We start from the raw sequence: 13827 nt of genomic DNA, 5'->3' as shown, positions 1-13827 counted from the left end.
GCATACAAAAGACCATAAACCTGTGGCAGCAGCTGGAGACCGAGACCGCTGATTTTAATTCGGGTCCAGCGCAGTCGTCCCGCTCACTCAAAGGCGTCTTCTGTTCTCCGGTAACACCGCCCCTCCGCTCTCTTTGTCCCGGGGCTTCTCCTGGGTTTTCCCCCGGACTGCTCTCCCGTCAGTGCGCAGCTGTTGTTGGCACTCCCACATCTGCTGGTCTCGGCTCGGCGGCCATGTAGACTCGGCTCGCGTTAGTGCGCAGCGTGCGGGTCCAGGGGGGCGAGCAGCCTATTTTTTTAATTTTTCTTTTTTACTGCGGGCACAAGGCGTGTTTCTGCGGGGCAGGCGGCTTCCCTTCAGCACGGAGGACGGAGAAGAAGAACGGAAGGAGGAGATCTGTTCGCACCGTTTGATGCAGCGGGACAGGTGCATTGTGGAACCCGAAAAACACTGGTAGGAACAAGAAAAACCTATTAAACCCTTTTTTTATTACCCAAATCGAACTAATTAATGTGGATTAATCTGGTGTTGAACTATACCAACATGGACTCATTTAATTCCCTGCAGAGGATGGTGGTGGCCTAGTCTGTCTCCTCAAACCTGCAGGCTTTATGAATATTAAAATATGCTTATTTATAGAAAAGCTGTTTTTTCTGGTGGACACACGCCCAGATTATCAAGATGGTTTATTTAATATTGGAGAAATGTGTTGCTGTAGGCTTGCACAGTATATAGGCCTAATAATCTTTCATCTCCAGACAGTTTCTACTGTATTTGATCTATTTGGACAAAATAAATACCAGAAATGTAACTCAAACCTTAGCTGTGGTCTAAAGTGCTGGTTGTGGGTGTTTCTTTCATTTTTAGGTGAATATAAGAGAAAGTGGGTCATTGAATCCTCTAGAAATGAATGCAAAAAAAATCAACCTAGTGAATCATCTGCTGATCCGCTGTAAAATGTTCCACTATGCTTTTATTTTTTTGTTTTTAGGTAACCGTGTGATTCGCCTACTAGCTGCTGACCAGTCAGGACACTGGGAGGATCCAAATGGGAACCAACAACCGGACAGGTCATGTGTGCAACCTGGATTCTATTTATCAGAAATCATTGTCAATCAATCAGTGTTTTATTTTAATAAATAAAATTAAATATTTATTAATGGCAGCCAATCAGAACAGCAGTTAGATAACTGAGAGTGTGACTTATATCTGTGTCTTTGTCTTAAATAAAAAGCAGCAAGGAGATAAAAAGGGAAAGATCATGTAATCCCGGGGGGTTGGGAGGGACGGGTTGGGTTGGGTTGCGTCCCACTTTTTTCCTGCTGCTTTGTGTTGTGTGCTCCTCTCCAGTTACACCGAGGAAAGAGCAGAAGCCCCGGATCGTCGCCTGGTGGAACTCCACCTGCTCCACCAGCCCCCCTCCATCCACGCTGAGACCGCCTTCCCAGACCGGTACAGGGGTCCCTGTAGATTTACACCCCTTTGACTTTCATTCCCCCTCATATTCACTTTACTCTCGGTGACTTCTTATATAGGTTAGATGAATATAAACTGCAAAAGCCAATTTTTTTATGGACTCTTATCTCGCCTTTTTTTTTTTTTTTTTTGCCCAAAGTGTGTGTGTGTGTGTGTGTGTTAAGCCTCTGGGCTGTAGATAAATGGGGGGGAGCAGATAGAAACATGGGAGATTAGTTATGTGTTAAATCGCTGCCATATTTTACGCTATATGGCGATATCCTTTTTTTTTCTGGAGGATTACGGTTGAGAGGGTGGAGAGATAAACCAAGCAGGAAGTGGAGACCGTGACCAAATCTGATCTAGCTGTAATCAGCTTTTCCCGGATTCGTTATTCAGCGTTATGCAGGATTATGCTGGGAATGAAAATGTTTGCATGGACAACAAAAAAAGAAACAGAATGTCAAAGAGTCCGATTGTGTTTTAAAGGTGGAATCGGAGAATCACTTATTCCTGGTTGTATTTCCTGTGCAGTGATCTCCGTGTGACCGCCTTCAGGAGGATCCGAGGCCGAGGGTTCCCCCACCAGGAGAAGACTTCTGCTGCTGTTTGTGTTTATTAAATATTGCATGATGAAATACAGCAGGAAGCCGTGGAACAGGTGGTGCTTTGACTGTGCTCCTTCCTGTTTCTCTCCAATGTGAACACGAATATAGATTCATCATCAATCTCATGTTTTTGGCTGATAAAAAAACCCCCCCCCCAACAAAAACAGACCTCTTCAGCCCGTTACCGTGGTTACTCCATCAACCACTTTGTCCCCTTCCCTCCGTAATAAGGCACTTTAAAATCAAGTTTTTACCGTGAGTTCACTTCTCACCGACGCAGGCGTGTGCGTCTACAACACATCCAGAACTGGAAAAGTGATATTTTAAAGTTTGTGAAAAAAAAAAGAAAGTCTGCTGAAGTGTGAAAATGACTGTTTTTCTCACATTCTGACGGCGTGTGATTCACACAGTATGTTCTCTGTTTGAAACCTCTTCATTTAAATGTGTGTTTTTCCTGCCGTGTGTGTGTGTGTGAGTGCATGTGTGTGTGCATGTGTGTGTTCCTGTACGTGTGCATGTGTCCGTCGGATACAAGGCGTTTGTGATGGGACTAAAGCTACGAGCTGCTTTTGCCTCATCGCTGTACATATTTTTAAAAAAATGCCTGAATTTCTCTTCTTTCAGCTCCAGACGAAGGATTTAAAAAAATATTTATTTACAAATGATTCTTAGCATTTGTTGCTGATTCAGTGATGCGGGGCTTCTTGTGATTTTTGACACAACGATGTTGCTTGAGAACGAATGGTGTAGTTTTCTGGCATTTATTAAACGCCCCGTCATTTTACAGCAAATGCTAATAATTATGTGTAAATAGGTTTTTTTTTTTACCAGGTCTGGATCCTACTAACAGTCTCTAACTAATCTAACAGTACTAATGTCTGCTAACAGATGATTACTAACCTCTCTGAATGCTGATGGCTGGCCTTGTTCTCTTCTAACCGACTAACCCTCTGCTTAAAGCCACACACACACACACACACACACACACACACACACACACACACACACACACATCCTCCTCTCTCACGATCCTGCAATCCTTCTAGAAAATCACACCCCCGAGATGAACCATTGAAGACTGGAAAAAGAGTCGATGAAAACCTGTTAAAGTGAGAAAGCTGAGAAGGGTTTCAGGGTCTTTGGGAAGGGAAGCGTTATGAACCGCTGGATGAAAAAGAGGAAACAGCTGCTGATGATCATCAAACATGGGTTGACCACATACTTGAGAATCCCCCCTCCCACCCCCCTATTTGAGATCTGATCCCCCTGTGAAATCACCTTAAATTCACATGTCCTGTAACCTGTGTGGTCAACCCTCGCAGGTGATTGGCTCGGGCCTCGACCCCACCTCCAACGTGTGACGGCGTTGCCACTAACGACGGTGCGGCTGCAAAGACCCACCTGTTGCTCTTACTAACAACTAACCCACTCTGTAATCAAATGATCCGTCTCTTTGCTCTTCTTCGAGGGAATCAAAGCATCGCCTCGTGGCACTAGTGATGTTGATTAAATTACACGGGAGCTCTTTTTTTAAAATCCAAAACATCTTCTGGTGCCACAAGTGAATATAAAACATCCTCATAAACAAGCTACTAACGCCTCCTTAAGTTAGATTAACAGCTACTAACCAAAGAGCTTTAATTAGCTCCCTGCAAACTAACAAACTAACCCACTAATAAACTAATCATCTAACAAAAACTAACGTGATCACTAACTTTGTGCTGAGTGGCCGAATTGTGAAGCACCCTGATTTTGAGGAGTTGCATCACTTATTGAATGTACTAACAGATTTACTCCTTTTTTAAGAGATACTGATTGGATGTGTGTGTGTGTGTTTGTGTGTTTGTGTTTGTGTGTGTGTGTGTGTGTGTGTGTGTGTGTGTGTGTGTGTGTGTGTGTGTGTGTGTGTGTGTGTGTGTGTTTTCTCAAACAATACATTTGAAAATCAGAGCAGATCATATTTTTATTGCAGTTTCAGCCAAATGTGTATCAAACAAAGCAAAAGAAACCAACAAAAATGATGTACACAACTATTTTTGTACTTTAATTTATCAGCTGTTTTTATTCATGCCTTTTATAATAAACAATTTTCACATCTAAACAAAACACATCATTGTATTATCTCTTTTTTTCTTCTAGCTAGTGACGTGAGTCTAATAGAAAAGTTCCCGTCCAGGCGAGTTCAAACTGCAGATTCTCGTCCAAGAAACGTTCTCTGAACTCAGCCAGGAAATTACCAGGTATTTTATTTCCAAGGCACAGCTAAGTGCCAACTCCAGGAGTGCCATTATCCTCAATAACATCTTTTACGCTCCTGATTGCTGTAATTACGCTGAAGATTGATTACGGTTGCAGCGTGTTCGGCTCAGTCCTGCAGAATACATTTATTAAAAAATAAATATATCTGCTAGTCATCAATAACAGAGATGTTTGGGGTGTTTTTTTCTGCTCACAAGCTGTTTTTCCCATGTATTTAATTCTTATTCATGTTTATAGGTGATGCAGTTAAATAACCGTTTATCACCTCTGAATTAATAATGTAAACTCTAATGTTAAAATGCTGTCCTGCTTCACGCTGCCACACACTGAAGGGAGGATTTAAATGATTCTTACAGCAGGGGGCAGCAACTCATCAGAAGATTTTATTTTTTATTTATTTTTTTGGTGCAGTGTAAGTACACTATTCCATATATCTGCAGCTCCTGGGCACCTGTTTGAAATGGTGTAATTATTTCACTTTTTAATATAAACATCATCACGTGTAAAATATGCACCGTAAAGTGTCTCAACTCTAAAGGAGTGAATTAATTATAAACACTTTTTCACCATAAAGAGAAGTGGGAGACGAGCACACCTCTGTAAATGCATTGTTTGCTTTGAAATGTGTGAGATTTCTGTGTGATACGCCAGATGTTTCCGGTCCAGCTGTTAACTGGATGCTGTGGAAGTCAGACGTGCAAACTACAAATGCTGCTTAAGCTTTATCTCCTGTTTGTCGAGATACAGAGAGGTCAAAGGTCACCCTCACTATATTATATAAGAAGTGCAACCCGTTGGTTTGTGCACTACGGTTTTGGAGCCTCGAGTTCTGCATTTTGGCCGTCGCCGTGGTAACGACCTGTCAATCACAAGGTAGCCCCGCCCCCAAAGCACACCCTGCTTCATCATCTATTTGACTCTAAACCTGAATTTACAACCTGGATCAAGACCCTGAACTCATGTTTGCATCATTCTCTCATAGACTTCCACTTCTTTGTGAAACCGGAGGAGTCGCCCCTGATGGCCAGCAGAGAGAATGCAAGCAGACACGGAGACATACCAAAGGTTTGTGTTGCACACTGAAACACACACACACACACACACACACACTCCTCGGTGGACCTTCATTCCATCCTTGTCCTCCTCTTCCTCGTGTCAGACCTTAAGGGGTCTCTGCTCGGCCCCCCCATTCCAGCCCGATGCGATCCAGATGACGGGGGTTCCCGTGGTAGGAGCGGCGGGGCCCGGGGTCTTCATGGGTCAGCTGTAATTCACCACAGAGCTCAGAGAGCACGAGTCCCAACACACAATACCCTCACAGAACGCCGAGGCTCCACTTAAAGGCTTGAATATCACACGACGGCGGTTCAAAGGCAGGTACGTTGGGATGAAACTGCTCCGCAGCGTTAGTTTAGTTTCGGGGTTCTTTGAAAACACTGATGCATTATGGGAACGTGGATGTGTTGACTGGAGATAGAGAAGAAACAGTGGCAGGCTGGAGGAGAAATCATTCCACAATTATCTCATCGACTCCCTATTCCTCACCGACGGTGTATTTCCGTTTTTACTCGTTCCTAAAGGAATGTGTGTGTGTGTGTGTGTGTGTGTGTGTGTGTGTGTGTGTGTGTGTGTGTGTGTGTGTGTGTGTGTGTGTGTGAGTGAGTGATCCAGAAGCAGCTCTCTGTGCAACCAGAGCCTCCATCACAGGGAGGATGTCTGCTGAAATAACAGCTCACTGCCTCCAACAGGAATTTGTCTGTAAGCTGTAGGAGGAGGAGGAGGAGAAGATGAAGGAGATGAAGAAGAAAGATGAAGAAGAAGAAAGATGAAGAAGAAGAAAGATGAAGGGAGGAGGAGGAGAAGAAGACAGATGGAGGAGGAGAAGAAAGATGGCAGAGGGGAAGAAGAAGAAGTAGAAGAGAAAAAAGAAGAAAGATGGAGGAAGAAGAAGAAGAAGGAGGAGGAGGAGAAGTGAGCTCGGGAAGTATTTCTCTGTGGTGTCGTAATCAGCAGCGTTCGGCCCTGCAGAGTTTAAAATAGTAAATCCGCTCAAAGACAGTTCAAGGGCTGAATGGAGATTGCTCTCCCTGCAGGTGTGTGTGTGTGTGTGTGTGTGTGTGTGTGTGTGTGTGTGTGTGTGTGTGTGTGTGTGTGTGTGTGTGTGTGTGTCTCTCTCTGCTTGTAGTTTTTGAATGAAGACGTGTAAATCTGGTTATAATGTCGTGGCTATTTCTATTTTCAGGGCATTTATGTCTTATTTAGAGGCCTGTTCTACATGCAGTGATGTGAAGCCGTTCTCTCCATATATGGGCACAGATTGATTTAGATGAGATCCTTTATTACTAAATATGCTGGAGACAAATTACACAAAAATGCAAAATGTGCTCACTTTAAATATCATCTCTGGTAGACGCCAGCAGGAGTTACGGAGAAGTTTATTAGCAAAACCAGATTCTGGATCCGTTAGAGAAAAAACTCCAGATTTAAACCCACATTTCACATTTGTTCTTATTTGAGACAGCTGCACATTTCTTGGTGTGTTGTAAACGTTAGCCCCTCGCCAATCTGCTACGTAGCGCTCACAGGCAGACCTCAGAGCTCGTATTATTTTGGGCCCCAGCACAAGAATGGGAGAGCAGGAATGGTAGCGCAGAGCAGCAGAATTTGGGTCAGGGGTTGCCGGTCTTTAAATGTACAATAGAGGGGCTTTAACACGAGGGGGCAGGGGGAGGTCGGCAGGAATGGTTTGCAGATTTAAACATTCTGAAGAGGGAAAAATCCAACTAATCTCTCCGGCAACAGAAGCCATCTCTGTTTGGCTGAACGTGACTCCGTGTCGGTGGAACCACAAACCCAGACTGCTCGATGCAGAATGACCCAGAGGACACTTTCTTTTTGCCGATTCTTGCTTCACGTCCTCTCTCTGCTGCTCAAACTTTCAAATCATCCACACACGGTATCCAGCTCCCCTTCCCCGCCTTTCTTCCACACACTTATTCCTGTTAATAGTGTGAAAATGGTGATATTCCTAAATGTCTTTTCTCTTCCTCCGCCTGCAGCCAAACATTCAGAGACTAGATAAGCGGACGTCGGCAAGAGAGAGAGGGCCAATCTGTCCTGCTGGCTGGCTGAATGATGGACAGTAATTAAAAGTTAGCTAATAACCTCTTCACACCTGACATTTCAACAGGGAGGTCCTGGACACCATTATCTACATATAGATTAAACAGCGTAATTGGCAGGGAGATAGGGTTAGGAGGATCGGGGAAGGAAAAGGAGACGGAGACAGAGAAGGAGAAAGAAAAAAAAGAAAGAAAAAAAGGCCAGGCCATCGCCCAAACCATTAAGCCGAATGTCTGAGTGACACTCTGATTTTGCTGCTCGCGCTAATGCGACAGGAATTGAGCTGAACTAAAATGCTAAATGAATGAAGCCTATCTCGGCGTGGTTATTACCGGGGCAAACATCGGCCGTGGAAAATAGCTTTAATTTCATAATAATTGCTAGATGGACCCCGACTCGAGACACAAGATGAGGGTGGAGGGAGAGGGAGGGGGGAGGACGAGCAGAAATACTGGATGCTGGTTCGTTGGACCGCTCACACACACACACACACACACACACACACACACACACACACTGCCATTTCCACAAACTCACTAACGACCGAATTTTTTGCGTCGTTAACGGCGTGGAAATATGAAACCACTTCATTTGGAAACCCAAACAATCCCAGAATGAGTTTCTACTCAGGTTAACACTTTTATAGGTCCCACAGGTTTCCTGTTTAACACTAATAGGCTATTATGCACGGATCACATCATCGCAGTCAACGCTTTCTGATGCCGTTTCGCTAATGAATGTCTCCATTAAGGCTTTTTAGGCCCATTTATTTAAGACTTCGCCATGGTGACGGGGTTGTTTTTAGAAACACACTTTCTTGCCGAGAGTCAGATGAAGAAGATCGACGCTGCTCTTAAACGTTACATTACGATGCTACAGTCGGTTAGTTAGCTTAGCACGAAGGCTGGAAACAGGGAGAAACAGCTAGCATGGCTAATCTAATATATTAATGTATACAATGTTTTATCTTGTTGTCACCAGAAGACTAGTGGTGACTCCAGGAAGTGCTGCTCCTGCCCAAGATATTATATTGTCATTTTTTACACATTAATTTGATTAAACCAAAGAGATAAGGCGTGTTAATTCATCATCTTATTGGGAGGACGTTTTTAACCTTTTGGCAGGAGCAGCCTAGCTGTTTCCCACTGCTTCCTGTTTTATGCTAAGCTAAAGCTAACCATCTCCGTGCTTTCATCAGATCATTATGTTTCATTCAGATTACGATCGCTGCCAAAGTACAATTCTTGCTAATTTCCTCCAGGTTTGTTTAGAACTTGTTGCAACACAATCGCAGCCTTTTGTGTTGAAATCCTTTCTGAAGCCAGACTGAATTAATGGATCTTTCGCAATAGGATGAATTCGACAGACGAAGTGAATCTGTCCACGGCGTCGCCGTTGCGGCTCTCCTCGCCTGCGTTAAGTCGGTCGAAAATGATGTAAAACCCTCGAAGAACTGGCTGGAAAAACATCCATGAAAACAGACTTTTCTGCTTCCTCCGAAATAAATCAAGTTGACGTGAAAACGGAACAATAATGACAAAAGCATGCGGATGCTCGCGGTCCCTAAAGCCATCAAATAGGTAATGGTTACTTAAAACGCTGCCAGGTCACTACTCTGAGATGAATATGAACCCCTCCACGGCTACAGGAGGGTAATTTAGTCACGTTGGACAGCTTTAGATTTTTTGGGCCTATTATGTTCACTGTCTGAGAAAAGGGCAATTAGTCTACTGCTTGACGCAATTGCTTTTACCTAATAGTTGTTCTTTTCTTTTCTTTTTTTCTGCATGAGCCATTCATCCAGGGATAATAACGCCTCCCCCCAAAAAAGGGTGAAAAAAGGGACAAAAAGCCCAACTCTATGCCTTTCACTGGCAGATAATGGCCACTTAACATATCACACTAAATAAGCACGTTTCCTGGCAGGGTGGTCATCTGTGTTGCTCAGTACATGCAGATAATCTATCTGGAGGAATAGGATTGGATGGTGACACAACATTTAAAAAAAAAACACCTTTGTTTTGAATGTTAGAGTAAAGAATGGAAGATAATTACATATTTTTTGTGTCTGCATCTCGTGACATTGAAGTGGAGCTGGTTTCCAGAACATCCGTCTTCCGTTCGGTGACGTATTTCCGAGTGAAGCGGGACAGACAGGTGGGGACGCCACGTCGGGAGGAATTTTGATTTGATTGTGGAAAAGATTAGCTTGCCGCCTCCTCCTCCAACTCGCCGAAGCTGCAGATTTGATTGATTGATGGATGGATGTCATGGTATTATTGGTAGAAATTGGTTGGGACTGGCTGATGTAAGCACACGTCATATTTAGCATTCCAGGAAGAAAAATATGAGGAAGTGTATTTATGTTTTCTCCCCCGCACATGTTGTTAAATATATAACATCAGTTCAACTTAAACACAAACTGCTACTTGAAGGATTCACGTTTTATCTATCTAGCATTTTTTGTTAGCAACAACCACACACACGGCGGGATAAAGGGTTGTGTATATATATTTATTTATTTCACGTATTATTTAAATTACTTTTAAAGACATTATTCCCAGATTTTTTAAATGTGTCTCTGGATTTTTGGGGGGATTAAAAGACTATATAACCCAGTTACGGTGCAGTTAACCTCTCCACCACTAGATGTCCCTCTTGCTTCAGTCTGGAGGCCTCCGTTGTTGTGACTGGAGTGTGCATCCCAGCCATCTGTCCATGACTTGTCTATCCAGACCCCGGGTTCATCCATCATGTCCAGCTAGTCTCTCTAAAACCCAAACAAGAAAACATTTCTTTATTCCTCTCGCTTCATCTCCTCCTCTCGCCTCCTTTTCCTCTCACATTCTCCACATTCTCTCCCCCTCTCTTCTGCCTTCGATAAAAAGGATCACTTTTCTGTTTATACAAGGGGATTGGTGTTGTTAACAGGTGTAGGGGTAATGGGATCCCTACTGGCAGCCAGGCACGGCGAAGAGGAGGGTCGCCGCTCACCCTCCTCTTCTCTCACACTCACTCCGCGCCGGCAGATCCTCTTCTGATGGATTGCACCCACCATTCATCTAAATTATGTCACCGGCAATGAGCTATCAGTTCAATCTGGCCCTAAACGAAGCACAGGGTTTGTTTCTGTTGACACTTCCTCAGCATTCACTTCTCCTCCTGATTACTGTCAGGGCCTGTAGCGCTGTGTGTGTGTGTGTGTGTGTGTGTGTAGGTGTGTGTGTGGCCCTATTTTCACCACCACTTTACAGCCGTTGAGGAGCTGTTATCAGGACGAGGACTACAGATTGCTTGTTGCATGAACCCCGGACGTCGCTGTGCATGGAGGGCTCGTTAGAGGGAAACTTTATTCAGGGTTCATACAGCTTCAGCTCAGAGAGTCTGTCCTCCACTAGAGTTAATCAGGCCTGTTTGACGTGGAAACGACTCAACGGAAAGGTGTTCCTTTTACTCCATCTTAATCCAGTCCAGCCATTTTGGATCCCGTGTTTCTCTTCTCTCCCAGCCTTCCCTCCTCCTCCTCTTCCTCCTCCTTCTCCTCCATGTGTTTAATTCCTTTTTCTCCTGGCGTCCCTTAGAAATACTCCCAGCTGCATAACAGATGTCGAATATCTTTTCTTTCTTTCTTTCTTTCTTTTTTGTATCCTCCTTTCCCTTTATCTATATAACTCCCCGATGGCCATGACGATGACTGAATTCATAATTCTGACCACAACTGCCACACACGAGATACCCGCGGAAATAAACCCCAACCACGGTTTGCCATAGAGGCTGAAACATCATTTACATTTATTACAGTTCTGTCTTTTCTCTCTCTGTTTTTTTTATTTCACTCGATCCGTCTCTCAAATTTGCAGTTGGCCTGGAGGAATCCCTCCTCCTCCTCCTCCAGCCGACGCTCGGTGACGAGGCGAGTGATGAGCGACCGCAGACAAAGTGAGTGAAAACTGTGAAAAGTTTCTCATTGAGTAAAATTAGACCCCGGAGTTTGATTCATTGAGCACAAATTGAGCTGATTATTTGACCATCGTGCTCATTCAGCGTGTGAAGCGTGATAATGCGAGGTTAAGTCTCCCCAGATGGTTAAAAAAAACAAACACCTCATGGTTTTGACTTCTTAGACGGGGGTTGAGAATCGCAAACAAGCAGGAATTGAGAAAATGAGGAGAAGGCACTTTTTTTTTTTGCTGCTTTTGTGATTCGCTGGTTAATTGAGCCTATCTAACACGTTGTTAGCTTGTTATTTCAGACAAACAACCCAATAAATGTTCCCCAGATTACATTATTACAGTTGTAAAATGTACCCAGGGAATCAGTTCGTCTATATAAAAAACCCCGTGATCATGCCTCCCCCATACTCATTGTTTTTTATTGAGTTCTTCACCCACAGGAGCCAAATATAGAACTGAAGCCGCGCCGATAGGAATAATGTGCAATGCTTATTTTGAACCTACAATCTCAAGTGGTTTTAAAAGATGCACATTTTTACCGATGGCTGACAGCCGGTTCACAAGACTTACAAAAGAAAAAGCCCTTTCACAACATTTGCGTCATTCCTTTGATGTCTAGACATCCTATAGTTCTTTTTTTTTCTAGAAACTAAAAAAAAAAAGAAAGAAAATGTGATGGGCGAGGGTGTCATCTCCTCAGAGAGAGGTACTTGACTGAAGTCACTGTGTAGACAGTACAAAGCTCCCGTTGGTCCATATTCATGAAGGTGTATTACTGACATATTTTCTTATGGGAACAAATCACCGGCCGGGTGTGAAGACAGCAGCGGAGGGACCGCCGTCTCGGGAGCTTCGCCGAGTCCGGCCTTTGTGTCGTACGGGGAAGTTCCCTTTGGGCAGGGCAGTTTTCCCGCCTCCCCTCCCTCCCTCCCTCCCTCCTCCCTTTTTACGAGAGTCGGCGGGTTGGGTGTGGAGGAGGACGGCTGAGATTAGGGTGACGGAAGGTGAGATGTGAGGGGAACATCAAGGAGGTCGAGCTGCAAAAGTCAAGGAGGCGAGGAGACAGAATGAGGAGCATCTGTTGGGTTTTGCGTAGTCAGCAGTTTCGTGATGGGGCCTCCGGTCGTTTCAGGGTTCAATGTGAAGCTGATGATCTATTTCTGGGAGGATAAGTCATGTGATCTTTTTTTATATTGTGGCCATAAAAACTACAAACGGTGGCGACAAAAGTATGACATCAGTAAACGTTCAGAAACTCCACGAGGAACCTCTCCAGAGCCCAAAACCAGCGATTAGTCAGTACCATTGGGTGTCGTCGTGATTTCTTGCGACTCCAACGTGATTAATGCAAACGCGTTAACACTTTTAAGTGTTTGCTGACCGCTTGCAAGCGTGTGACCTTACCGACGGCGCTATTGATCACTTACACTGATTGTTTTTTCTTGTGTTTGTTCGGGAGGGGGGTAACCGCTGCTGCTGCTCCGTTATTTTTCCCTTTTTTAACCAATAGTCCTCCTCCTGCAGGATGACATTGAACATGCGCCGAGTCGAGCAGCACACTCGGGAGCGAGGGTTAGCAACAAGTCAATAAGTGAAACACAGCAGAGCAGTGAAGGTTACGGGGGTGTTGTATGCACGCCGACTGCTAAATGTGTGACTACCTGTGTGCATAAGAGCAGCTCGCCCGGCGGAAGGCTTCTGTAGTCGGTTACGAGGCCTCGGTATTCCTCCTCTACCTCATTAGTGCTGATTTACGCCGCAGCTAGGTGAAAGCAGGCAGGGTGGACCTCCCACCTCCCCCACGCGCTCCCTTCCTCCCCTCTCCCTCCCCTATCTCTCTCCTTCTCATTCGCCTGCCGCTCACAGACAATGGGGCCCTGGAGAATACCGGCTTGTGCTGAATTATTCAAATCAGCAGTGGCAGCAAGCCGGAGAGCAAAGGAGAGAGGCAAGGAGGTAGAGGAGAGAGAGAGGTAGAAAGTGAGAGAATGCAGGATGATGGGAGGAGGGAGGAGAGAGAGGGAGAGAGGCATTGTGGAAGTGGTGGTTCTCGTTGTCTCTGCATGCAAATAGCCTTTTGCTCCTCTCTCTCTCCCCCTCTCTATGAGTCACCCCCTGCCCTTCACTGCTTCATTAATACACATCTGTACCCCGGCCCTCCCCTCCACCTCCCTCTCTCTGCTCTCTCCTAGTGAGGAGGGAGAGAGAAGCAGAGGAGTGGGGGAGGTGGTGGTGGGAGGCGGGGAGGCGCTCGACAGCAGCAGCACGCTGTTGGCAGGAGGAGAATGTGCCGGTAATTAGCCAGCACCGGTACAGATGAAAAAAAAAAAAGAGAAACCCAGGAAAGAGAAAGGAGGAGAAGAAGAAGAGGAAAGGGGGGGTAAAAAGAGCGAAGCTCTGAAAACAAGCCTCCTGCCAGGCTAAACTCC

The sequence above is a fragment of the Eutrigla gurnardus genome (assembly GCF_963514095.1).
Source record: "Eutrigla gurnardus genome assembly, chromosome: 13".
NCBI classification, from domain to species: Eukaryota; Metazoa; Chordata; class Actinopteri; order Perciformes; family Triglidae; genus Eutrigla; species Eutrigla gurnardus.
Note: the sequence above shows the minus strand (reverse complement) of the source record.